Source organism: Engystomops pustulosus, chromosome 7 (assembly GCF_040894005.1).
Source record: "Engystomops pustulosus chromosome 7, aEngPut4.maternal, whole genome shotgun sequence".
NCBI lineage: Eukaryota > Metazoa > Chordata > Amphibia > Anura > Leptodactylidae > Engystomops > Engystomops pustulosus.
The window spans coordinates 149,039,618-149,065,508 of record NC_092417.1 but is presented as its reverse complement, the minus strand read 5'-3'; the positions used below and the strand labels follow the sequence as shown (position 1 = coordinate 149,065,508).

General features: G+C 45.9%; 1 long non-coding RNA gene across 1 annotated transcript; it reads right to left on the bottom strand.

Moving 5' to 3' along the window:
• Positions 1-10,652: 10,652 nt before the first annotated feature.
• On the bottom strand, positions 10,653-21,619 carry LOC140068984 (uncharacterized). The gene is made up of 4 exons (XR_011848668.1): positions 21,481-21,619; positions 16,445-16,528; positions 14,295-14,402; positions 10,653-11,408 (listed from the first exon to the last, which is right to left on the bottom strand). It is a non-coding gene; the product is annotated as an uncharacterized lncRNA (long non-coding RNA).
• Positions 21,620-25,891: the final 4,272 nt, after the last annotated feature.

Below are 25,891 nucleotides of genomic sequence, written 5' to 3'. Positions count from 1 at the left end.
TCGCAAGTCTCACTACAAATTGCTCACAATTGGCTAGTAGATGCACTGCAGCAAGTACAGCCACCAGCAGATCAACCAGAAATCAAATATATAACGCTACTGTAGGCGCAAGTAAGCCGTTTGGATTCTCCTATGGCTATTTTCTAGCCAAGTATGAAAGCACACTAATATGCCAGATGAGATGACACTGAGTTATTAAACAAAATAAACGTAAAATAAAAAAGGACAAATGGCAGACTGTGCCTAATTGAAATCCAACCCCTACTAAATTTTCCCACTTCGGTCTTTGCAATGGATATGTGCGTCACTAAGCGCAAAACACAGCGGTCGCAAGTCTCACTACAAATTGCTCACAATTGGCTAGTAGATGCACTGCAGCAAGTACAGCCACCAGCAGATCAACCAGAAATCAAATATATAACGCTACTGTAGGCGCAAGTAAGCCGTTTGGATTCTCCTATGGCTATTTTCTAGCCAAGTATGAAAGCACACTAATATGCCAGATGAGATGACACTGAGTTATTAAACAAAATAAACGTAAAATAAAAAAGGACAAATGGCAGACTGTGCCTAATTGAAATCCAACCCCTACTAAATTTTCCCACTTCGGTCTTTGCAATGGATATGTGCGTCACTAAGCGCAAAACACAGCGGTCGCAAGTCTCACTACAAATTGCTCACAATTGGCTAGTAGATGCACTGCAGCAAGTACAGCCACCAGCAGATCAACCAGAAATCAAATATATAACGCTACTGTAGGCGCAAGTAAGCCGTTTGGATTCTCCTATGGCTATTTTCTAGCCAAGTATGAAAGCACACTAATATGCCAGATGAGATGACACTGAGTTATTAAACAAAATAAACGTAAAATAAAAAAGGACAAATGGCAGACTGTGCCTAATTGAAATCCAACCCCTACTAAATTTTCCCACTTTGGTGTTTGAGGTGGATATGTGTGCCACTAAGAGCTAAACACAACGGTAGCAAGTCCCCCTGCTAATTCCTCACAAAATGGTACTAGATGCAAATAAAAAAAAAAAAAAGTAGAACGTTATTGTAGCCCTAAGAAGGGCTGTTGGGTTCTTGGAGAATCACTCCTGCCTAACAGTAAGCTAATAGAACACCCTAACGCTTTCCCTGACCAGCAGCAGCTCTCTCCCTAGCGGCATCCAGACACAGAATGATCCGAGCAGCGCGGGCAGCGGCTAGTCTATCCCAGGGTCACCTGATCTGGCCAGCCAACCACTGCTATCGACGTGTAAGGGTACCACGTCATGCTGGGTGGAGTGCAGAGTCTCCTGGCTTGTGATTGGCTCTGTTTCTGGCCGCCAAAAAGCAAAACGGCGGGAGCTGCCATTTTCTCGAGCGGGCGAAGTATTCGTCCGAGCAACGAGCAGTTTCGAGTACGCTAATGCTCGACCGAGCATCAAGCTCGGACGAGCATGTTCGCTCATCTCTAAAAGAGACGCAAGTCAGAATCCAAAAAGTGGGGCTGAGCCTTGAGCTACAAAATGGCTGCATCCTTAAGGGGTTAAACAAGTCAAAATGAGGCTCAGTATTGTGTGTGACCTCCACGTGCCTGTATGACCTTCCTACAATGCCTTGGCAAGCTCCTGATGTGGTTGCAGATGGTCTCCTGAGGTATCCCCTCCCCGACCTGGACTAAAGCGTCTGCCACCTCCTGGACATGAAGACCCAGATGTGTTCAATTGCATTTTATATTGCATTGTTTAAGTGTTCCCTTTTATTTTTTGTGTGTAGTATTAATTTTAGAAGAAAGGAGCATCCGGCACCAAGGCTAGCACTTCACATCTTTAGTGATCCGTTATATGTACACGTCCACTGTACAGTATCTCCATCTCCAGTTTTGGTCATTAACACTCCCTTAGTCTTAGCAATGCACAGGTTATCCTATAGATATCTGACAAATTTATATCTCACTTCTAGACCCTCAACTTTTAGGAGAACCTAAAGATATACATCTTTCATGAGAGACATGGACTCAACATTGAAGTGTATGGAAGTTACTGTAAGAGATGCCACACTCGCTGCTTTATGTAACTCACATTGACTTTACCAGAGAGGACAATGTACCATGCAGAGAATCAGAAATTGGGAATGGCCTCTCTACACCCTATTCTCTCTCTCAAAAAATAGGCATAGCTAGGGGTTCATCATGGGGGGGGTGGGGGTGGCAAAATACACTAAGCGGACCATCAACCTAGGTATATCAAGATTACCAACATACAGCGACCTTATAGTGGTAGATACTGGTTCATACTTAGTAATAATCAGAGAATATAACAATGTAGAGACTTAAAGGTAACATAGCCAGAAGCCCCTTGTCCCCAGTATATAGACAGCCAGCTCATGCCCCCCAGTATATAGACAGCCAGCTCATGCTCCCCAGTATATAGCCAGCAGCCCCCTGCCCCCAGTATACAAGATGGAGCCCCTGCCCCCAGTATATAGCCAGCAGCCCCCTTCCCCCAGTATATAGCCTGCAGCCCCTGCCACCAGTATATAGCCTGCAGCTTCTGTCCCCCAGTATATAGCCTGCAACAACTGCCCCCTTATATATAGCCTCTAGCCCCTGCCCCCTAGCATATAGCCTACAGCCCATATCCCCTAGTATATAGCCTGCAGCCCTTGTCCCCCAGTATATAGCCTGCAGCCCCTGCCCCAATATATAGCCTGAAGCCCTGGCTTCCTAGTATATAGCCTGAAGCCCCTGCTCCCCAGTATATAGCCTGCAACCCCTGCCCCCAGTATATAGCCTGTAGCCCATGTCCCCTAGTATATAGCCTTCAGCCCTTGTCCTCCAGTATTTAGCCTAGAGCCGCTGCCTCCCCAGTATATAGCCTGTAGCCCCTGTCCCCATTAAATAGCATGTAGCCCCTCCCCGAGAAATGCCCAGCCTATAAGAAAAAAAATAAAATGTGTGTACTTAACCCCACGACAGGTCCTCTTCTTTCCACCGATGTTTCGGTTCCGGGTCCGTCAACTGCTCGCTGACATCATAGTGTGTACCGATGGCAGCGCACACACTAGAATGTCAGCGTGTGGCTGGTGTCATGACGTGAGCAGGGGGCATCGGAAGGTGAGTACACATTTTGGTATTTTTATAGACTAGGGTATAAGCCAAGGTTTTTTCAACCTATTTTTTGTTCTGAAAAACTTGGCTTATGTTTGAGTATTTACAGGACATTTAATATTCCCATGTAGCAGTAGGTGGGCCCCCAAAATCAATTTCCCTGGTGGGCCCTTGGTCCCCCAGTCCGACCCTGAAGTCCAGGTTAAGGGCTTCAAACCACATACCACAGGTGGAAAACTACTAGAATCTCGGGATAATCTACCTCATCACAAATTAAGAAGTAGTGAAAATAAACTTTTTTATCACATTTTATCTTCAGAAATTTGTGTCAAATTAAAATGATAAGCTCCTGTGTGTCATCCGAGTATTAAAACCACCAAGTGTACTGCGTTCTTCCCTTCTTAAGTTTCCTCTAAAGGAAAAGGAACACCAATACAATAGAATAAAAGCTGCTGCCGTTCTAGGATTCCGAATCCAAACCTGTTAATGTTGAGTTAATGAACTCAACAAATCTTCCATCAAAATCCATCATGATAAACCAGGGGACACTTACTCATAGATCCAGGCACCGTGACTGTGGTAATATTCTTATATAGAGATGAGCGAACACTAAAATGCTCGGGTACTCGTTATTCAAGAAGGACTTTTCCAGATGCTCGAGTGCTCGTCTCGAATAACGAGCCCCATTGAAGTCAATTGGAGACTCAAGCATTTTTCAAGGGGACCAAGGCTCTGCACAGGGAAGCTTGGCCAAACACCTGGGAACCTCAGAAAAGGATGGAAACACCACGGAAATGGACAGGCAACAGCAGGGGCAGCATGCATGGATGCCTCTGAGGCTGCTTAATCGCACCATTATGCAAAAATTATGGGCAACAGCATGGCCATGACAGAGTGACCGAATGAGGCTAGATAGCATCTAAAACATGCAATAATTGACCCTGACATTATAGGGGACGGCATGCAGAGGTAGCGGCAGCAGCGGCAGGCTAGAGAGTGGCATGGCGACATACCCTAAATGGACTCAGGCTTCACCAAAGGAGGTGAGCAAGAAGCGCTGAAATGATTTCCTATGTGAACAAAAGGTTGACGGTAAATTTAGTCGATAACACAGCATGGTGGCGACATAGTGACCAAGTTCCATAACGTATCTGGTGAAACACCCGAAAAATTAGCCTGACACAGCTCTTTTGATAAGGGGATGACATGTGGAGGCAGCAATGGAGACGACTTCCATGATTAAGAGCGACAGTATGGGGCATCCATATTGCGCTGCTATAATTGCAACTTCAGGTCTCCAGCATGGCGGCGACAGATGGGCCGAGTTCCACTATGTATCTGGTGAAACACCCGAAAATTCTGCCTGATACAGCTAGTTTGATAAGGGGATGATGTGCTGTATATCCTCTCGTGCTCCAGCGTCTGGGGTATAGAGAGTTGAAAGTTGCGCATGGAGACATTGGTGGACGCTGTGGAGGATCGTGGAGGCAAAATGGACAGGAAACAGAAGGGGCAGAATGCATGGATGCCTCTGAGGCTGCCTAATCTTGGGATGGAGCTGGCGGTCCACTGCCAGGCGAGCTTTCACCTGTCCAAGCCCCTGTCTCTCGGCTCCTCCCCACCCAAAATGGGCCTGGGGGCCAGAAGCGTTTACTTTGAAAAAAATATAATTTTCAAAGCAGGCCGGGTCGTTTGAATATTTCACCTAGGAATAATGGAATAGCATAGTGGTTCTATTTTTAATTGTTTTTTCGGAAATGGTTCCATGATTAAGAGCGACAGTATGGGGCATCCATATTGCGCTGCTATGATTGCAACTTCAGGTCTCCAGCATGGCGGCGACAGATGGGCCGAGTTCCACTATGTATCTGGTGAAACACCTGAAAATTCTGCCTGACACAGCTCGTTTGATAAGGGGACCATGTATGGAGGCAGTGAACTAGTAGTAGATTAAAGGTGCTGCAGTTAAAACTATGTGAGTTGGATCTTGGGATGGAGCTGGCGCTCCGCTGCCAGGCGAGCTTTCGCCAATCCAAGCCCCTGTCTCTCGGCTACTCCCCAAACAGCACTTCTAAGAACCTTTTGTATAAGATCAAGTGTAGTAGTGTTCTTATAAGTTTGGGTTATGGCGAGTGAGGGGAATGTAAACAGATGCGCAAGAAGCGCTGAAATAATATCGGTAAATGATAAAAGTTTGCCAGTATATTTTGTGGATTACACAGCAGGGTGGCGACAAAGTTAACAAGTTTGATGTGGAAGCCATGAAAACAACCCAAAATTCTGCCTGACACAGCTCGTTTGATAAGGGGACGATGTATGGAGGCAGCTATATGGACGCCTTTTGGAGGCAGCTATGGCGATGACGTGTGGAGGTAGCAATGGAGGCAACGTGTGGAGGCAGCTAAAAAGACGACGTGTGGAGGCTGCTATGGAGAATATTTAATTTGGATAGTGCCTGTATGTGGCAGTCCAAAAAAGTTTTCAAACCAGAGGAGCAGGTAGGTGGTCCTCCAGAAAAATTAAATAGATTGAGTGTCTGTATGTGGCAGTCCAAAAAAGTTTTCAAACCAGAGGAGCAGGTAGGTGGTCCTCCAGAAAAATTAAATAATACCGACTGATGGTGCCATGCCCACGGATGGTAATTCGGAGGAGGGGTGGGAGGAGGAGGACGCATAGTAGGCCTTTGAGACCTGGACCGAGGTAGGCCCCGCAATCCTCGGCGTCGGCAGTATATGACCATCCCCAGGGTCAGACTCGGTCCCAGCCTCCACCAAGTTAACCCAATGTGCCGTCAGCGATATATAGTGGCCCTGCCCGGCAGCACTCATCCACGTGTCCGTGGTCAAGTGGACCTTGTCAGAAACGGCGTTGGTCAGGGCACGGATGATGTTGTCTGACACGTGCTTTTGCAGGGCTGGGACGGCACATCGGGAAAAGTAGTGGCGGCTTGGGACCGAATACCGAGGGGCGGCCGCCGCCATGAGGTTTCGAAAGGCCTCGGTCTCTACCAGCCTATAGGGCAGCATCTCCAGGCTAATCAGTTTGGATATGTGGACGTTGAGGGCTTGGGCGTGTGGGTGGGTTGCACTATACTTCCTTTTGCGCTCTAGCGTCTGGGGTATGGAGAGCTGAACGCTGGTGGATGCTGTGGAGGATCGTTGCGGCGAAGATAGGGTTTTCGCACGGGAGGTGTTTGGGCCGGGGTCCTGGGCAGAGGGCTGGCTAGCAGATGACACAGGGGAAGGAGCAGTGGTGTGCCCGGCCAGAAGTGAACGGGCTTGGTGCCATTGAGTGGGGTGTTTAGCATTCATATGCCTGCGCATACTGGTGGTATTTAAGCTAGTAGTGGTGGAACCCCTGCTGATCCTGGTTTGGCACAGGTTGCACACCACAGTCCGTCGGTCATCCAGTGTTTTTGTTTAAAGAACCTCCAGACTTCTGAAAATCTAGCCCTCGCCACGGGAGCTTGACTACAGGAAACATTTGGCGCTGATGCACCAGCTCTGGCCCTGCCTCTCCGTCTGGCCCCACCACTGCCTCTTCCAACCTGTTCTTCCAACCTGTTCGCCTCCGTCTCAGAAGCACTGTGTTCACCCGGCCTATCAACCCAGCTTGGGTCTGTCACCTCATCATCCTCCGATCCCTCAGTCTGCTCCCCCCTCGGACTTCCTGCCCTGAAAACAACTTTACCACTGTCTGACAACCATGTCTCCTCATCGTCCGACACCTCTTTACACACTTCTTCCACTACGTCAATAATGTCATCATCACCCACAGACTGCGACCGGTGGAAAACCTTGGCATCGGAAAATAGCTCAGCAGCAACTGGACAAGTGGTTTAAGACTGTGGGAAGGGTCCAGAAAACAGTTCCTCAGAGTATGCCGGTTCAAATGCCAAACTTTGCTGGGAGGGGGCAGACTGGGGGGAAGGAGGCTGAGGTTGAGGAGCTGGAGGAGTTCTGATTTCGGTGACATGGGTGGACTGCGTGGAAGACTGGCTGGTGGACAAATGGCTAGAAGCATTGTCCGCAATCCACGACATCACCTCTTCGCACTGTTCTGGCCTTAACAGTGCTCTACCACGAGTCCCAGTAACTTGAGACATGATGAACCTAGGGAGTGTAGCTCTGCGGCGTTCCCCTGCTCCCTCATCAGCAGGTGGTGTCTCACCCCGCCCAGGACCACGGCCTCTGACCCCTGCAGTAGTTGGACGCCCACCTCCACGCCCTCGTCCTCTACCCCTAGCCCTCGGGGTTTTTTAAACAAAACCATGCTATCCTATTGCTATGGCTAGTTTCTAACCTACACTGACAGCACACAACTGGATTTTGTGCTGTGCCTGATGACTTTGAGTTATAAAAAGAAATAAAAGTAAAAAAAAAAAAAATCAGAAGACTGTGCCTAATTCAAATCAAACCCCTAATAAATTGTCCCACTTCGGTGTTTGAGGAGGATATGCGTGTCACTAAGAGCTAAACACAATGGTCGCAAGTCTCCCAGCAAATTCCTCACAATATGGTACTAGCTGCACTACTAATGGCAGCAAGCCCAGCCACAAGCAAACCAAAAAAAGGAAAATATAACGCTATTGTAGGCCTAAATAAGCCGTTGGGGTTCTCCTATGGCTATTTTCTAGCCTACACTGAAAGCACACTGCTTTGCCAGATTACTTTGAGTTATAAAAAGAAATAAACGTAAAAAAAAATTAATCAGCAGACTCTGCCTAATTCAAATCAAACCCCTAATAAATTGTCCCACTTCGGTGTTTGAGATGGATATGCGTATCACTAAGAGCTAAACACAACGGTAGCAAGTCTCCCTGCAAATTCCTCACAATATGGTACTAGCTGCACTACTAATGCCAGCAAGCCCAGCCACAAGCAAACAAAAGAAAGGAAAATATAACGCTATTGTAGGCCTAAGTAAGCCGTTGGGGTTCTCCTATGGCTATTTTCTAGCCTACAATGAGAGCACACTGCTTTGCAATATGACTTTGAGCTATAAAAAGAAATAAAGGTAAAAAAAAATAAATCAGCAGACTCTGCCTAATTCTAATCAAACCCCTAATAAATTGTCCCACTTCGGTGTTTGAGGTGGATATGCGTGTCACTAAGAGCTAAACACAACGGTAGCAAGTCCCCCTGCAAATTCCTCACAATATGGTACTAGCTGCACTACTAGTGCCAGCAAGCCCAGCCACAAGCAAATAAAAAAAAAAAATGTATAACGTTATTGTAGCCCTAAGATGGGCTGTTGGGTTCTTGTAGAATCACTCCTGCCTAACACTATTCTAATAGAACACCCTAACGCTTTCCCTGACCAGCAGCAGCTCTCTCCCTAGCGGCATCCAGACACAGAATGATCCGAGCAGCGCGGGCAGGGGCTAGTCTATTCCAGGGTCACCTGATCTGGCCAGCCAACCACTGCTATCGACGTGTAAGGGTACCACGTCATGCTGGGTGGAGTGCAGAGTGACCTGGCTTGTGATTGGCTCTGTTTCTGGCCGCCAAAAATCACAACGGCGGGAGATGCCATTTTCTCGAGCGGGCGAAGTATTTGTCCGAGCAACGAGCAGTTTCGAGTACGCTAATTCTCGAACCAGCATCAAGCTCGGACGAGTATGTTCGCTCATCTCTAGTTACCAGTGTGTTATCAGCGCCCCTCCATGCTGCAGCTTTACAGGCTGTAGCACTATGCAGGAGCACGTCCTACCCCCCTCCTGGCTCCCTGGGCACTCCTCTCCCTCTGTGATCTTACTGCAGTAGAGGAAGTCTCAGAAAACAGTGGGAGTGGGAAGTGTAACAAACAGCCTGTAAAGCTACAGCAAGGAGGGGCTCTGGTAACACTCCTAGAACCATTATGGCTCATTAGAATAATTTTAAAACTTAATTTTTGAAGGATTTCAAATATATGATTACCACAGTCTTGGTGCCTGGATCGATGAGTAAGTGTCCCTGGTTTATCATGCATTATGTTGATGGTAGATTAAAAATCCATGTAACACCACCCAGGATAGCCAGGGAACATACAGATCTACCAGGATTTCCTGTACTTTGCCCTATGTTTCCCGTTGATTTGGTTAGATAAATATGTTACCTGCCATAAAGTTATATGAGTATATTACACAAGAAAATATCTGAAGAACGTTGTGGTGGAATGAAAAGAAACCAAATTCTAGCAACTTTCTCCACCTCTAGCTATATGAGAAAAATGAGGACCTGCTTCCAGGTTTGGGCAAATAAACCAGCAGGATTTTATGTTTCAATGTGACTTATACCCAGGACTCATCTCTAATGATCATTGCTTTGCTTCGTCGAAACCAAGGAGGGTCCATCCTCAGTGGCATAATTAGGAAAGGCAGGGCCCCATAGCAGTCTTCTAAATGGGGCCCCCGTAGACCCTCAGTAAATATACACATTTGTTTACTCACAACCTTATATGAACACATTTATTCACTGATATATACATTTATACACACAGATCTGTCCTTGAGGCCCCCTAACACTGCAGGCCCCATAGCAGCTGCTATGGCTGCTACCGCTGTAGTGACGCCCCTGTACATCCTACTTCTGAGTAGCAAAATTCCTTTAATTTTAAATAAATAGAATTGGCATAAAAAACAAGTTGTAAAGTAAAAACAAATGTAAGAAGTTTGCCCCTGTATATGTATTCAATCTGGAATGATTTCACGCCTGCCTGTGTGTTACCAGGATTTACTGGTGTCTTAATTTATGACGTTCATGAAAGGATAACAAAAACTCCAATGACTGCAAACTTTTATTAGGAATGAATCATCATAATGCAGGATATATTCATAGCCAGATGTACAATACAGGGGAAAATGATACTACATGGATAGTCACAGCTTAAGAAAATATGGCACTTTGATAACTTTTATAGCTGTTCAATGCTCTGGGCACCTTACACTCTTATTTTCATTGCTGATTTGCATTTCTAAATTACGTCACAAACATGTTACAACATGAAAGTAAACTTGTCTTTTCCTTGTAAAGATAATCCCATACCTCCCAACATTTGTGGAAGGAAAAGAGGGGCGAGCCCCCTAAGCCACACCCCCAATCACTCCCTGGCAACGCCGCAAATTTTTACCATATTATGATAATAAAAATCATCTTCCCAATCCTTTTTTTTTTAACCTGATAGGGATTTCAAACCCAGAACCTGCAGAGTCCATGTACCATAGTGACACAGAACCTCAACCCACTGAGCTATAATCTCAGTGATTATATAACTGTGGATTTTTGGTAACTAAGAACTGTTATCTGCCACTGTTACACTGTGCCACAGACTTATGGCAATGATGTATAGAGAGGGATCTTCTCAGAAATTATTATTGTAATTATTGAGACAATTATTATTTTTATTATTATTTTTACTATTATTAATAATCGTCTCCATAATAATAAAAATAATAAAATTTATAATAATAATTGTCTCAATAATTACAATAATAACCTCTGAGAAGATCCCTCTCTATATATCATTGCATTAAGTCTGTGTCACAGTGTAACAGTGGCAGATGACAGCTCTTAGTTACCAAAAATCCCCAGATTGATAATCACTGGGCTCATAACTCAGTGGATAGAGGCTCCTGTCTCTAATGCAGAGGGTCTGGGTTTGAATCCTGTACTGGGCAAACATGTATTTAATTTAATTAAATAAAGTGCTTGTGTCTGGGGAAGCCCTAGGAGACCATAACCCGACACTTCTCTCAGGATTCCCTGCCGGATGTCTGCTCTGGGGAAGCCTAGGAGATGCAGTGACCATATATGGACAGAGATCTGAACCTGATGACGTGGTCCCTGCTCTCCACTAACCCGACACTTCTCTCAAAGGGATTCCCTGCCCGATGTCTGTAGAAGCCATTCAGTGCTATCAGTTCTGGCTTTGAAAGTGTTTACTATGCGGGACACAGAGCCGGGACAACCCCAGCAAGTGCGGAACCTGGAGGGAATATCCGGAACAATCTGACGTGACGCGGGGCAGAGGTAAAAAAGAAAGGGACTGTCCCGGCAAAACCGGGACGGTTTGGAGCTATGATAATCCCCTGCACCATAATCCAACTAGAATTTATATCCTACACAAGTAAACAGATTGTGGGAGAAAATTAGTATCTGGAAATCCATTACACGACATAAATGAATAGTTAATAACGTGGTGACAATAGTCACTTATGCCCTAGAGCTTCATATTTGGTGATTGTGAAACCTATTCTTAAAGGTTCTGAAAGAGAAGTTCTATGGGTTGTCAAATGAGTCATTAGTTTTCTTGGGCAGCTTCTTGGTCAGAAAAACTGGAAAACATAGAAGGTAAAATGTTAAAAAATGATAATTCAGTAACATTATGTGCTACAGCAGTAAAGATGCTATAAAATATTTATATCAAATTAGATAAATATTTATGCCAACTATTTTTGTAGAAATGAACTTTAATACTTAAAGGGGTTGTCCACTTTGAGCAAGAAATTGATATGGTTTCTGTAAGGAAAAGGTTTACAATTTCCCAATATACTTTCTGTATCAATTCCTCACTGTTTTCTAGATCTCTGCTTGCTGTCCTACTATAGTAAGCTCCTATGTTCACTTCCAGAAATCCGTCCATGGTCACACAGGTGCACGGCTTGTTAGTATCACAGAGAGTAATCAGAGCCGTGTGATATAACGAGCCGTGTACCTGTGTGACCATGGATGGATTAATTTCCACTGGAAGTAAACATAAAGGGTCCGGTCACATGTTGCGGTCGCATTACGTTTACCGCATGCATTTAAAAATGCATGTGTAACGCAACGTGTGACCGCACCCAAAAGCTTCATATACAATGACAGCAAGCAGAGATCCAGAAAACCCTGAGCAATTGATACAGAAATTATATTGGAAAACTGTATAGCTTGTCCTTGCACAAACCATATCAATTTGCTGAAAGTGGACAACCACTTTAATTTTGTCAGTATTTAGTGAAGGGGTGTTCCCACGAAGACGAGTTTCTTTTTCAGTTGCCCCTAGACATGACCATGTAACTTCTGACTTAGGGTCAGGCCACCATCTCTCTCTCTCTCTGCTCTCTGCCTCTAGCCCCGCCCCCTGCAGTTCAGGGCGGAGCTCACTCACTGATGCACACTGAGACACAGACGTTTCCTGCAGGCAGCAGCAGCCAGGAGAGAACTCCAAGCTAAAGATAAGTTGTTTATCTGGGGAGGCACAGTAGGAAGGCACAGCAGAATTAGTGTGTTGTGAAATAGGCATCTAATGGATCACATCATCTCTCATATGTCTCATTTCTTTTTTTTCTATATGTCAGTGTGTTTGTACAATGTTCAGAAGGTAAATGAAAGTGTATACAACCCTGTAACCTGATAATCTAAGCACATTGTCAGCACACAGCATCTCACACAAAACTAGAGGGATCATAATGTGTCTGCTTAGAGAGTTCCCACTCACCCCCTGGAATCTTACAATGACCATGACTGATAGGAGCTAAGACAGCAATAAATTTAATTAAAATGTGAAGTTAAGGGTTACAATTATCTTTATTTTGTTAACATCACTAGGGGATTAAAATTTGAGAATTTTCTTTTATGGCAAAACCCCTTTAACTCACTTAGTATTTGTAAACCAAAAATTGAGAGTCAAAGGTTATATCTTATTCTTAAATCTTTTCAGGCCCAATCGATCAGTTCACATCGATTGTGTATTATGGGATTTTGGTTGTGATTTTTTTTTTCCTGCTTTGGCTGTTATCGTCAGGGAGGCTGACAGTGCTATATAGGATTCTGGGACTGATCCCACTCTGAAGGCTTTAGTCTAGCAGTCAGAGGAAGGTGCTATATACATAAAAGCCGCCTGCAGTGTGGACTATGTAACGCCCAAAAATAATGATTTAGTGTCATCACTAAATCATCAGCTTTTTCAGAATAAGGTAACATTCACACCAGCATGTGCCCGCCATGCCGTAGCACTGCTCGCCCCCGCCCCTCTCCTTTGAGAGTGCACGGCTCCGTACCGCTCCGTGCGCCCATTGCTGGCCTATGGGGGGCGTTTATAGGCTGCAAGCTTGCAGCCATATATACAGTACATCCCCTGACAGTCATGCATGTGAATGTACCCTAAGTTATTTTTTGGATTATTTTCGAATTTCAAAATTTCTCTTTAGTTTTCTAAATAAAAGTCTCTCAACCCAAAATAAATAGACTTATAAAAATTTGTATAAAAGTGGTAATCCCTGGACCTTCCCTTGTCTTTGAATTGCTTACCTGCTGAAGAATGGTTCACCATGGTTGTCTGCGCCTTTTCGGGGTTATTTATCATACGCCGGTGCTCGTGTGCCCCACCGACTCTCCGGTGCAGTCAGCTACATCAAGTGGCTTCGACCCCTTGATGTATCCGGCAACCAGCTGCACACTCAGTGACTTCTCACGTTTAAGAAGCCACTGGCTGGAGTGAATGTGCCGGTGTGGAGACAGGAACGCCCCATTCCAGCCCACTTCCCCCACGGCCACGCCCCCACCTTCAGGCCCCTCCATGCCCCCCCGGCATGGAGGTGGCAGAAAGGGAAAATAATCACAAGTGCTAGCGATAAGCCACTATTTGCATTTATTTCAGGGCTTCCACACCACTGGCGTGGATTAGAAGTCCTGATAGGTGCCCATCTTTGTCTCTTTTCATTGTTAGGATACTGGTATACTATGTCTACACCTGCCCACTGGCATCACCCTTATGCTATTACCTTTTCCTGCCACGCTTCTGCGAAGGGAACTTTTGCCGTGTTGCGCCATCCTGTTTCCTTGCATGTTCTCAATAAAAAAAGAATCTTGCCACTAAACGTAGCTATTCCCATATAGACTAGAGGCCGAGGTATGGGAATGGGTATGGGGGCAGCCATCTTCCCTGAGACTATCACAAAACTGATTTAAAAAAAAATAGGCAATTTTCTGATGACACATTCCCTTAGAATAACCCAGTGTTACATTACAGAGGTCAGATGTGTAATGTGGTGGATTATCACTGTAGGAGGGGAATGAGCTGAGGATGCATGTCATAGGAGGGTCTAAGGTTTTTCACCTCACATGTGACTATTCCCATCATAATGCAGCTTTATCTATGGATTGCTTGTATCTATGTTTTATTTAGTTTTTAGTTTTTATCTACAGTATTATCACGTTTGCACTTGTTTCCTGAATACCTGCGCTTTGGTTTCAATAAATTTTCAAAATATTTCCTTGCTTGCTGTTGCTGCAAGGCCTTCCTGTAATTATTGGTAAAAATGACATCTGATTGTCTCTCGACTCTCCTGAAACAGAATAAACAAAATTACCACGTCATGCGCGATCCCTAAAAGTGCGTTGTCCGACCGGAATGCACTGAGCCGCGATTCACTAAGATCGTGCGGATCGTCCGACGGCACACCTTGATTTCTGTCGCATGAAAGCCAGCGCAGCCGCGTCACAATCCGATCGCATGCTACACAATCCCCAGTTAAATACCTGACACAGTGGCGCAAATCCAGAAAACATCGGAACGAGATTGTCGAGTGGACCCCCAGATCTGGTTACTGGAGACTAGCCTTAATGATGTCTCCCATACACTGCACATTGAGAACACAGGAGATTCTCCACCCTAACCCTCTGTATTCCCCAGCCTTCCTTCCTCCAAAATAAATGTCAGATATTTATTTGTACTATATCAATTTCTTCAAAGTTTGTCGAAAGGTTATGCCCCACATACAACAGGGAAGGACACTTCCCCATACCTACAGACAAGAACATGCTATATAATAATACATCAGCCTGAGAAGAGTATACAGCAGGGGTCGGGAACCTACGGCTCTTGAGTCAGATGTGGTTCTTGTGATCCATCAGGCTCCCTCCCCCCTGATACATGGGGTCTCACTGCCCTGTGCTTCCCATCTCACAGGCCACAGCAGGCCTACATGGAAGGAAACTACCAGCCTGAATAGGCGTCTGACCAGTGATGTGTCTGACCTGACACAGGCGCACATGATGACGTCATTGTGGCGCAGCAGGGGAAGGGACCGAAGGTGTCGGGAGCACCAGAGAAGACAGGTGAGTATAAACTTTTTTTTTAAAATTTGCACAGTGGGGGCTCTAATACTACTGGGGGCATGACTGCTGCCTAATGGGGGCATTTCTACTAGGAGCATGACTGCTGGCTACTAGGAGCATGACTTCTGATTATTGGGGGCATGGCTACTATGGGCATTCCTGCTGGCTATTGGGGACATTTATTAATGGCTACTGGAGCATGACTGCTGGCTACTGAGGACATTATTAATGGTGACAGGGGGCAAGCATGACTGCTGGCTACTGGGGACATTATTACATGGTACTAGGGGCATGACTGCTGGCTACTGGGGCATGGCTATAAAGGGCATGGCTGCTTTCTACTAAGGGCATGGCTGCTAAGGGTATCCCTGCTAGCTACTGGGGACATTATTAATGGCTACTGGGGCATGGCTGCTAGTTTCTGGGGAAATGGCTACAAGGGGCATGACTGCTGGCTCCTGGGGACATTATTAATGGCTACTGGGGCATTACTGCTGTCTACTAAGGGCATGACTGCTGGCTATTGGAGGCATGGCTAAAAGGGGCATGACAACTGGCTACTGGGAGTATTATTGTGGCTACAGTGGGCATCACTGTGACTAATGGCTTCCCTTGGTATTATTTTGCCTAATGGCTACTGGGAACATCACTGTAACTAATGGCTACTCAGAAAATCACTGTGACAACTGGGGGTTGCCATGGTGACTACTGGCGGCATTATTGTGGCTTCTTAGGGCAGGCATCCCTGTGACTACTGGGGCATTATTGGGGCTACAGTGTTCATCACTGTGACTAATAGCTACTAGGGACTTCACTGTGACTACTGAGGGCATCACTGTCACTACTCGCTACTGGGGTGTTATTGTGGTTGCTGGGGGCATCCCTGTGACTACTTGGGGCATTATTGTGTTTACTGGGGGCAGTACAGTGATTAATAGCTATTGGGAGCATCACTGTGACTAGTGACTACTGGCTACTAGGGACACTTGCATGAAGCTTAACCTCACCACATATTAACCAGACTACTAAGCCACCAGCAAAAAAAAGTACTTTATTCATCATTGGTTAGCAACAGCTAAACAACGTTAAAAAAATAATTCAGAGACTTATTGTACTTTAAAAGTGTTGGCCTAACATAAAATGCAGACATTTACTGGTAGTTTTAAACATATTGGCCCCCATTTATAAATAGTGAGGCAAACAGCCAAAAAGGTTCCCTACCCCTGGTATACAGGATGTGTGTATACTTTCATATTAGAAAACCTCTCACCGATCTTGTAAAGCAGAAGAGAACTCAATGAAGACTGTGAGAACCATCAAGGAGATTAGTAAACGTGCCATCGCCTCTCACTGTCTGTAAAACAAAGGCGTCCATGACTGTTATGTAAGAAGGGGATGTGATAGTAATTGTACTGTATAGGATTATATATATATATACTTGGCTGCAGTGATAGTTTAGCTCAACCGATTCACTTTAATGTATCTGAACTGAACGTGGGGAGAGAAGATTATTATAAAGTGACTGAAATCTTGTCTAGTAACAACAGGTCCTTAATAGAGATGAGCGAGTATACTCGTCCGAGCTTGATGCTCGTTCGAGTATTAAGGTACTCGAAACGGCTCGTTGCTCGGACGAGTATTTCCCCTGTTCGAGATCGAGCATTTAATTAAAAAAACACAGTGAAGAACAATGAAGAATAGAATAAAAACAGTGAACACAGTGAACACAGGATCATTTAAGTGAAAAAGACAGTGAAGAACACAGTGAAGAATAGATTACAGATGTTCGGCACATCTGCTTACTTGTCGGAAGATACGCGCGGAAGGGCAGCAGGGAGACATCAAGCAGCAGGGAGACATCAAGCAGCATGGGGAGACATCGGGCAGCGGGGAGACATCGGGCAGCACGGGGGAGACATCGGGCAGCACGGGGGAGACATCGGGCAGCACGGGGAGACATCGGGCAGCACGGGGGAGACATTGGGCAGCACGGGGGAGACATCGGGCAGCACGGGGGAGACATCGGGCAGCACGGGGGAGACATCGGGCAGCACGGGGAGACATCGGGCAGCACGGGGGAGACATCGGGCAGCACGGGGGAGACATCGGGCAGCACGGGGAGACATCGGGCAGCACGGGGGAGACATCGGGCAGCACGGGGGAGACATCAAGCAGCAGGGAGACATCAAGCAGCACGGGGGAGACATCGGGCAGCACGGGGGAGACATCGGGCAGCACGGGGGAGACATCGGGCAGCACGGGGGAGACATCGGGCAGCACGGGGAGACATCGGGCAGCACGGGGAGACATCGGGCAGCACGGGGAGACTTCAGTGGAAGAAGAGGAGCGGATCCCGGGACAGCGTATCACCCCGACAAGTAAGCAGATGTGCCGAACATCTGTAATCTATTCTTCACTGTGTTTTTCACTGCGTTTTTCACTTAAATGATCCTGTGTTCACTGTTTTTATTCTATTCTTCACTGTTCTTCACATCTGTTAACTTGTCGGGAGATAATATACGCACGGAGCAGTGAAGAATAGATTGCAGATGTTTGCATACATCTGCTAACTTATCAGAAGACATTCTTTTTCAATTAAATAACACATTTCATTCCTGAACCATGGTCCCATTGAAAAATGCTCGGGTCTCCCATTGACTTCAATGGGGCTCGTTATTCGAGACGAGCACTCGAGCATCAGGAAAAGTTTGTCTCGAATAACGAGCACCCGAGCATTTTAGTGCTCGCTCATCTCTAGTCCTTAATATTCCTGGCTCATCCCAATGAGCACCCTTATTCCATTTCAGTCGGGACAGGAATTTCAATATACACTCACCGGCCACTTTATTAGGTACACCTGTCCAACTGCTCGTTAACACTTAATTTCTAATCAGCCAATCACATGGCGGCAACTCAGTGCATTTAGGCATGTAGACATAGTCAAGACAATCTCCTGCAGTTCAAACCGAGCATCAGTATGGGGAAGAAAGGTGATTTGAGTGACTTTGAATGTGGCATGGTTGTTGGTGCCCGAAGGGCTGGTCTGAGTATTTCAGAAACTGCTGATCTACTGGGATTTTCACGCACAACCATCTCTAGGGTTTACAGAGAATGGTCCGAAAAAGAAAAAAACATCCAGTGAGCGGCAGTTCTGTGGGCGGAAATGCCTTGTTGATGCCAGAGGTCAGAGGAGAATGGGCAGACTGGTTTGAGCTGATAGAAAGGCAATAGTGACTCAAATCGCCACCCGTTACAACCAAAATAGGCAGAAGAGCATCTCTGAACGCACAGTACGTTGAACTATGATGCAGATGGGCTACAGCAGCAGAAGACCACTCCGGGGGCCACTCCTTTCAGCTAAGAACAGGAAACTGAGGCTACAATTTGCACAAGCGCATCGAAATTGGACAGTAGAAGATTGGAAAAACGTTGCCTTGTCTAATGAGTCTCGATTTCTGCTGCAACATTCGGATGGTTGAGTCAGAATTTGGCGTCAACAACATGAAAGCATGGATCCATCCTGCCTTGTATCAACGGTTCAGGCTGCTGGTGGTGGTGTCATGGTGTGGGGAATATTTTCTTGGCACTCTTTGGGCCCCTTGGTACCAATTGAGCATCGCTGCAACGCCACAGCCTACCTGAGTATTGTTGCTGACCATGTCCATCCCTTTATGACCACAATGTACCCAACATCTGATGGCTACTCTCAGCAGGATAATGCGCCATGTCATAAAGCTGGAATCATCTCAGACTGGTTTCTTGAACATGACAATGAGGTCACTGTACTCAAATGGCCTCCACAGTCACCAGATCTCAATCCAAGAGCATCTTTGGGATGTGGTGGAACGGGAGATTCGCATCATGGATGTGCAGCCGACAAATCTGCAGCAACTGTGTGATGCTATCATGTCAATATGGACCAAAATCTCTGAGGAGCTTCCAGCACCTTGTTGAATCTATGCCACTAAGAACTGAGGCAGTTCTGAAGGCAAAAGGGGGTCCAACCCGTTACTAGCATGGTGTACCTAATAAAGTGGCCAGTGAGTGTATATTCAGTATATATTTATGTAGTATACTACACTCTAAATTGTATATACATGCGGTCCCCTACTTAAGAACACCTGACTTACATACGACCCCTAGTTACAAATGGACCTCTGGATGTTGGCAATTTACTGTACTTTAGCCTCAGGCTACAATAATCAGCTGTAACAGTTATCACAGGTGTCTACAATGTTTTCTATTTTTCTGTACACTGTTGAAAACTAATAAAAAAAAGCTCTTCCTGATCTGTAATATGCTACCTGCAACAAGGGGAGCTAATGGGGCAGCTGTACTATATAAATTAACCCCTAAGGGCCAGGCCCTTTTTCGTTTTTGCATTTTATTTTTTCTTCCCCACCTTCAAAAATCCATAACTTTTTTATTTTTCCATGTAAAGAGCTATGTTGTTTTCGGCATAGCAAATTGCACTTCATAGTGATGGTATTTAATATTCCATGCCATGTACTGGGAAGCGGGAAAAAAAATTCCAAATGCAGTAAAATTGGTGAACAAAATGCATGTGCACAATTTTCTTGTGGTCTTGGTTTTTACGGCTTTCACTGTGCGCCACAAATGACATGTCTACTTTATTCTTTGGGTCGGTAGGATCACAGGGATACCACATTTATATAGGGTTTATAATGTTTTCATATATTTACAAAAATTAAAACCTGTACAGAAAAAAAATTCTTCATTTTGCCATCTTCTGGTGCTAATAACTTTTTCGTATTTTAGTGTATGGAACTGTGAATGGTGTCATTGTTTGCCACTTTTGAAGCTGTTTTCAATTGTACCAATTTGAGGACTGTATGATCTTTTGATCACTTTTTCTTAAATTTAGCAAAATTGCAAAAAAAGTGGCTTTTTTGAATCTTGACACTATTTTCCGTTACGGTGTTAAACGCCAAAAATAACCATTATTATATTTTGATAGATCAGACATTTTGGAATGCAGCGATACCTAACATGTTTGTAATTTTTAATGTTTATTTATTTCAGTTCTGGGCGAAGAAGCGGGGGAGGGGGGGGGATTCAAATTTTTAGGGTTTTTTTAAAGCTTTTTAAATTTTGGGGGTCGCCATGGGACGAACCGACTGATTTGAACTGAGCGCAGGATTTAACTTTCCAATTGTGTCGCAACCCGAAGCACTTACATGCACCACTTAAAACTCCATTTACATTCACATTTACTTAGCCGTCCGCTGGAGTTCACCGAAAGTGCATTGTCTACTAATATTTCTACACTACATCAACTATGTACACAGCACAGTACTTCTCCTTCTATCCAATGTATATGAACATACCACAGCTCCTCCTATCCCTCATATATATGCTCTCATACTGAACAAACAGACACAGTACAGTACTACTTCTCCTTTTATGCACTTTCTTTTATATCGACATGGACTGCTATTTACCAGGAAAGATCCTGATGGCTTTTTGCCTATTTTGGAGTGGATTTAAATATGTCACCAAATATGTCTTGTTATGTTTACAAATACAAGGGGCATCTCTATGTGTGGCTTGTTTTGGTATGGTATCCATTTTTACCTCTTTTCAGTCATTTTTCCTATAAGGTTTTTGTTGCATGCCTTTTTAGCCCTACAATTTAATGAATTTAGGCTTTGGGCAACGTTACATGACAGTTTTTACCTACCTGTGTGCTTAGAGTCAGCCATTTATTGTGTCACATGGTTATATCACTGTTGTTCAAATTGTTGGTTATGTTTACAAATACAAGACAAAGCTGGGAGAAGTGGTCATGGCACCCCTGGAAATGTGGCTAAATGCAGTCAAATATGTCACCCGTTCTAATATATATTGATTATTTATAAACTTCTGCCTGAGTAGAAGCAGTATCTATTATTATATGTAGTAGCAACTATATATATTACCACTTTGTATATACAGGTGGTCCCCTACTTAACGACACCCGACTTACAGACAACCCATAGTTACAGACAGACCCCTCTGACCTCTGGTGAAGCTCTCTGGATGCTTTACTATAGTCCCAGATTGCAATAATCAGCTGTAAAGTGTCTGTAATGAAGCTTTATTGATAATCCTTGGTCCCATTACAGCAAAAAATGTTTAAACTCCAATTGTCACTGGGGCCAAAATGTCTGGATCTACAATTATAATATATACAGTTTCGACTTACATACAAATTCAACTTAAGAACAAACCTCTGGACCCTATCTTGTACGTAACCCGGGGACTGCCTGTATTGGCATAAAATATGAGAAAGAAATATTAGCTCACCGTTTTCTTTGGATTATTATACGCTGTGTTCTGGTGATTCAACGTGGACCCAGATGCTTCTGATCGGAGAAGTCAAAGTATCCCGCACCACTGAAGCACAGTCGAAATTCTTTCAAATTTATATAATTCCATTAAAAATTCCAACGGGTCACATGTTGACTAGATAAAGACGGATATCCTGCTTTATCTTGTCTACATGTGACATTTTGGATTTTTTAATTAAATGAAACAAACTTTGGTTTTGCACACACCTCTACTTTATTTGCAGAAACCTTTTGCTACAACTAGATCCATGTTATGAATAGAGGAACTATACCTACCTTTTTTAAGCAATGTCCATATGTCGTCCCCCTCAACATTGCCAAATGCTTTAGGTAGCCCCAGTAATAGAACTCATTCCTAACCAGCTTAAATAAAGTCTTCTAATGTTTATCGCAGTCAACCTGCCAGGCATAAAGCCCAACTGCTCTTCTCCAATCAGGTGAGTAATTACTCTAGGCCAGTTATGGTGAACCTTTTAGAGACCGAGTGCCAAAACTTCAACCAAAATCCACTTATTTACCGTAAAGTGTCAACATTGGAGATGAGCGAGCACTAAAATGCTTGGGTGCTCTTTATTCGAGACAAACTTTTCCCGATGCTCGAGTGCTCGTCTCGAATAACGAGCCCCATTGAAGTCAATGGGAGACTTGAGCATTTTTCAAGGGGACCAAGGCTCTGCACAGGAAAGCTTGGCCAAACACTTGGAAACCTCAGAAAATGATGGAAACACCACGTAAATGGACAGGAAACAGCAGGGGCAGCATGCATGGATGCCTCTGAGGCTGCTTAATCGCACCATTATGCCAAAATTATGGGCAACAGCATGGCGATGACAGAGTGACCGAATGAGGCTAAATAGCATCTAAAACATCCAATAATTGACCCTGACACTATAGAAGACAGCATTCAGAGGCAGCGTCAGCAGCGGCAGGCTAGAGAGTGGCATGGCGACATACCCCAAATAGACTCAGGCTTCAAACCAATGGGTGGCAGAGAGGAACCAAAGGAGGTGAGCAAGAAGCGCTGAAGTCATTTCCTATGTGAACAAAAGGTTGACGGTATATTTAGTCGATAACACAGCATGGTGGCGACATAGTGACCAAGTTCCATAACGTATCTGATGAAACACCCGAAAAATGAGCCTGACACAGCTCGTTTGATAAGGGGACGACATGTGGAGGCAGCCATGGAGACGACTTCCATGATTAAGAGCGACAGTATGGGGCATCCATATTGCGCTGCTATGATTGAAACTTCAGGTCTCCAGCATGGCGGCGACAGATGGGACGAGTTCCACTATGTATCTGGTGAAACACCCGAAAATTCTGCCTGACACAGCTCGTTTGATAAGGGGATGATGTGCTGTATATCCTCTCGTGCTCCAGCGTCTGGGGTATAGACAGTTGAAAGTTGCGCATGGAGACATTGGTGGACGCTGTGGAGGATCGTGGAGGTGAAATGGACAGGAAACAGCAGGGGCAGTATGCATGGATGCCTCTGAGGCTGCCTAATCTTGGGATGAAGCCGGCGGTCCGCTGCCAGGCGAGCTTTCGCCTGTCTAAGCCCCTGTCTCTCGGCACCTCCCCACCCAAAATGGGCCTGGGGGCCAGAAGCGTTTACTTTGAAAAAATTATAATTTTCAAAGCAGGCGGGGGCTACAAACAGCACTTCTAAGAACCTTTTGTATAAGATCAAGTGTAGTACTGTTCTTATAAGTAATTGGCTTGGTTATGGCGGGTGAGGGGAATGTAAACAGATGCGCAAGAAGCGCTGAAATAATATCGGTAAATGATAAAAGTTTGCCAGTATATTTTGTGGATAACACAGCAGGGTGGCAACAAAGTTAACAAGTTTGATGTGGAAGCCATGAAAACAACCCAAAATTCTGCCTGGCACAGCTCGTTTGCTAAGGGGACGATGTATGGAGGCAGCTATATGGACGACTTTGGGAGGCAGCTATGGAGATGATGTGTGGAGGTAGCAATGGAGACGACGTGTGGATGCTGCTATGGAGACAATTAAATTTGGATAGTGCCTGTATGTGGCAGTCCAAAAAAGTTTTCAAACCAGTGGAGCAGGTAGGTGGCCCTCCAGAAAAATTAAATACATAGAGTACTATAGCTAGAGCCAGTTGGCCCTGGCAAAAAATAGCCAGTTTCCTCTGCTTTAGTGTACAAAGAGGAGGAGAAGGAGGAAAATGAGGAGGAGGAGTGCATACATTATTCAGGTTGAGCTTCTTTCACCTGGTGGAGAATGGAAATCCTGAGAAATCCAGGCTTTATTCATCTTGATAAGCGTCAGCCTGTCAGCGCTGTCAGTCGACAGGCGTGTACGTTTATCTGTGATATTGCCACCAGCTGCACTGAAAACCCGCTCAGACAACACGCTGATCATTTAGGACGATGGTATGGTCAGCTACATACTCCTTCACCATCTTTCTGTAAAGATCAGCCCTACTCTGCTGAGACTGGGGACAGGTGACAGTGTCTTGCTTGGGTGACATAAAACTGGCAAAGGCGTAAAGCGTACCCCTGCCAGTGCTGGACAAGCTGCCTGCTCGCCTACTCTCCCTCGCTACTTGTCCCGCAGAAGTACGCCCTCTGCCGCTAGCGCTGTCAGAAGGGAAATACTGTTTCAGCTTGTGCACCAGGGCCTGCTGGTATTCATGCATTCTCACACTCCTTTTCTCTCCAGGGATGGGAGTGGAAAGATTTTGCTTGTACCGTGGGTCCAGGAGAGTGAATACCCAGTAATCGGTGCTGGAATAAATTCTTTGAACGCGAGGGTCACGGGATAGGCAGCCTAGCATGAAATCTGCCATATGCGCCAGAGTCCCAACTCGCAAGAATTCACTCCCATCACTGGCCTGACTGTCCATTTCCTCCTCCTCCAACTCCTCTTCTTCTGCCCATACACGCTGAACAGTGAAGGACTGAGCAATGCTCCCCTCTTCTGTCTCGCCAACATTCTCCTCCTCTTCCTCCTCCACCTCCTCCGATATGCGCTGAGAAACAGACCTGAGGGTGCTTTGGCTATCAACCAAGGAAACTTCTTCCCCCGTCTCTTGTGACGAGCGCAAAGCTTCTGACTTCATGCTGACCAGAGAGTTTTTCAACAGGCCAAGCAGCGGGATGGTGAGGCTGATGATGGCAGCATCGCCACTGACCATCTGTGTTGACTCCTCAAAGTTACTCAGCACCTGACAGATATCAGACATCCACGTCCACTCCTCATTGTAGACTTGAGGAAGCTGACTGACCTGACTACCAGTTCTGGTGGAAGTTGACATCTGGCAGTCTACAATCGCTCTGCGCTGCTGGTAAACTCGGGATAACATGGTTAATGTTAAATTCCACCTCGTGGGCACGTCGCACAACAGTCGGTGAGCGGGCAGTTGGAGGCGGCGCTGCGCTGCCCTGAGAGTGGCAGCATCTGTGCTGGACTTCGTGAAATGCGCACAGATGCGGCACACTTTCGTGAGCAAATCAGACAGATTGGGGTATGTCTTGAGGAACCGCTGAACTATGAGATTTAACACATGGGCCAGGCATGGCACATGTGTCAGTCTGCCGAGTTGCAGAGCCGCCACCAGGTTACGGCCGTTGTCACACACAACCATGCCTGGCTTCAGGTTCAGCGGTGCCAGCCACAGATCAGTCTGCGCCATGATGCCCTGTAATAGCTCTTGGGCGGTGTGCCTTTTATCGCCTAGGCTCAGCAGTTTGAGCACCGCCTGCTGTCGCTTAGCGACGGCACTGCTGCTGTGCCTAGAGCTACCGACTGATGGCGCCATGCCCACGGATGGTAATTCGGAGGAGGAGGTGGAGGAGGGGTGGGAGGAGGCATAGTAGGCCTGAGAGACCTGGACCGAGGTAGGCCCCGCAATCCTCGGCATCGGCAGTATATGACCAGCCCCAGGGTCAGACTCGGTCCCAGCCTCCACCAAGTTAACCCAATGTGCCATCAGCGATATATAGTGGCCCTGCTCGCAGCACTCGTCCACGTGTCCGTGGTCAGGTGGACCTTGTAAGAAACGGCGTTGGTCAGGGTACGGATGATGTTGTCTGACACGTGCTGGTGCAGGGCTGGGACGGCACATCGGGAAAAGTAGTGGCGGCTGGGGACCGAATACCGAGGGGCGGCCGCCGCCGTGCACTGTACTTCCTCTTGCGCTCCAGCGTCTGGGGTATGGAGAGCTGAACGCTGTGCATGGAGACATTGGTGGATGCTGTGGAGGATCGTGGAGGCAAAGGTGTGGTTTTCGCACGGGAGGTGTTTGGGCCGGGGTCCTGGGCAGGGGGCTGACTAGCAGAGGCAGCAGATGACACAGGGGAAGGAGCAGTGGTGTGCCCGGCCGGAGGTGAACGGC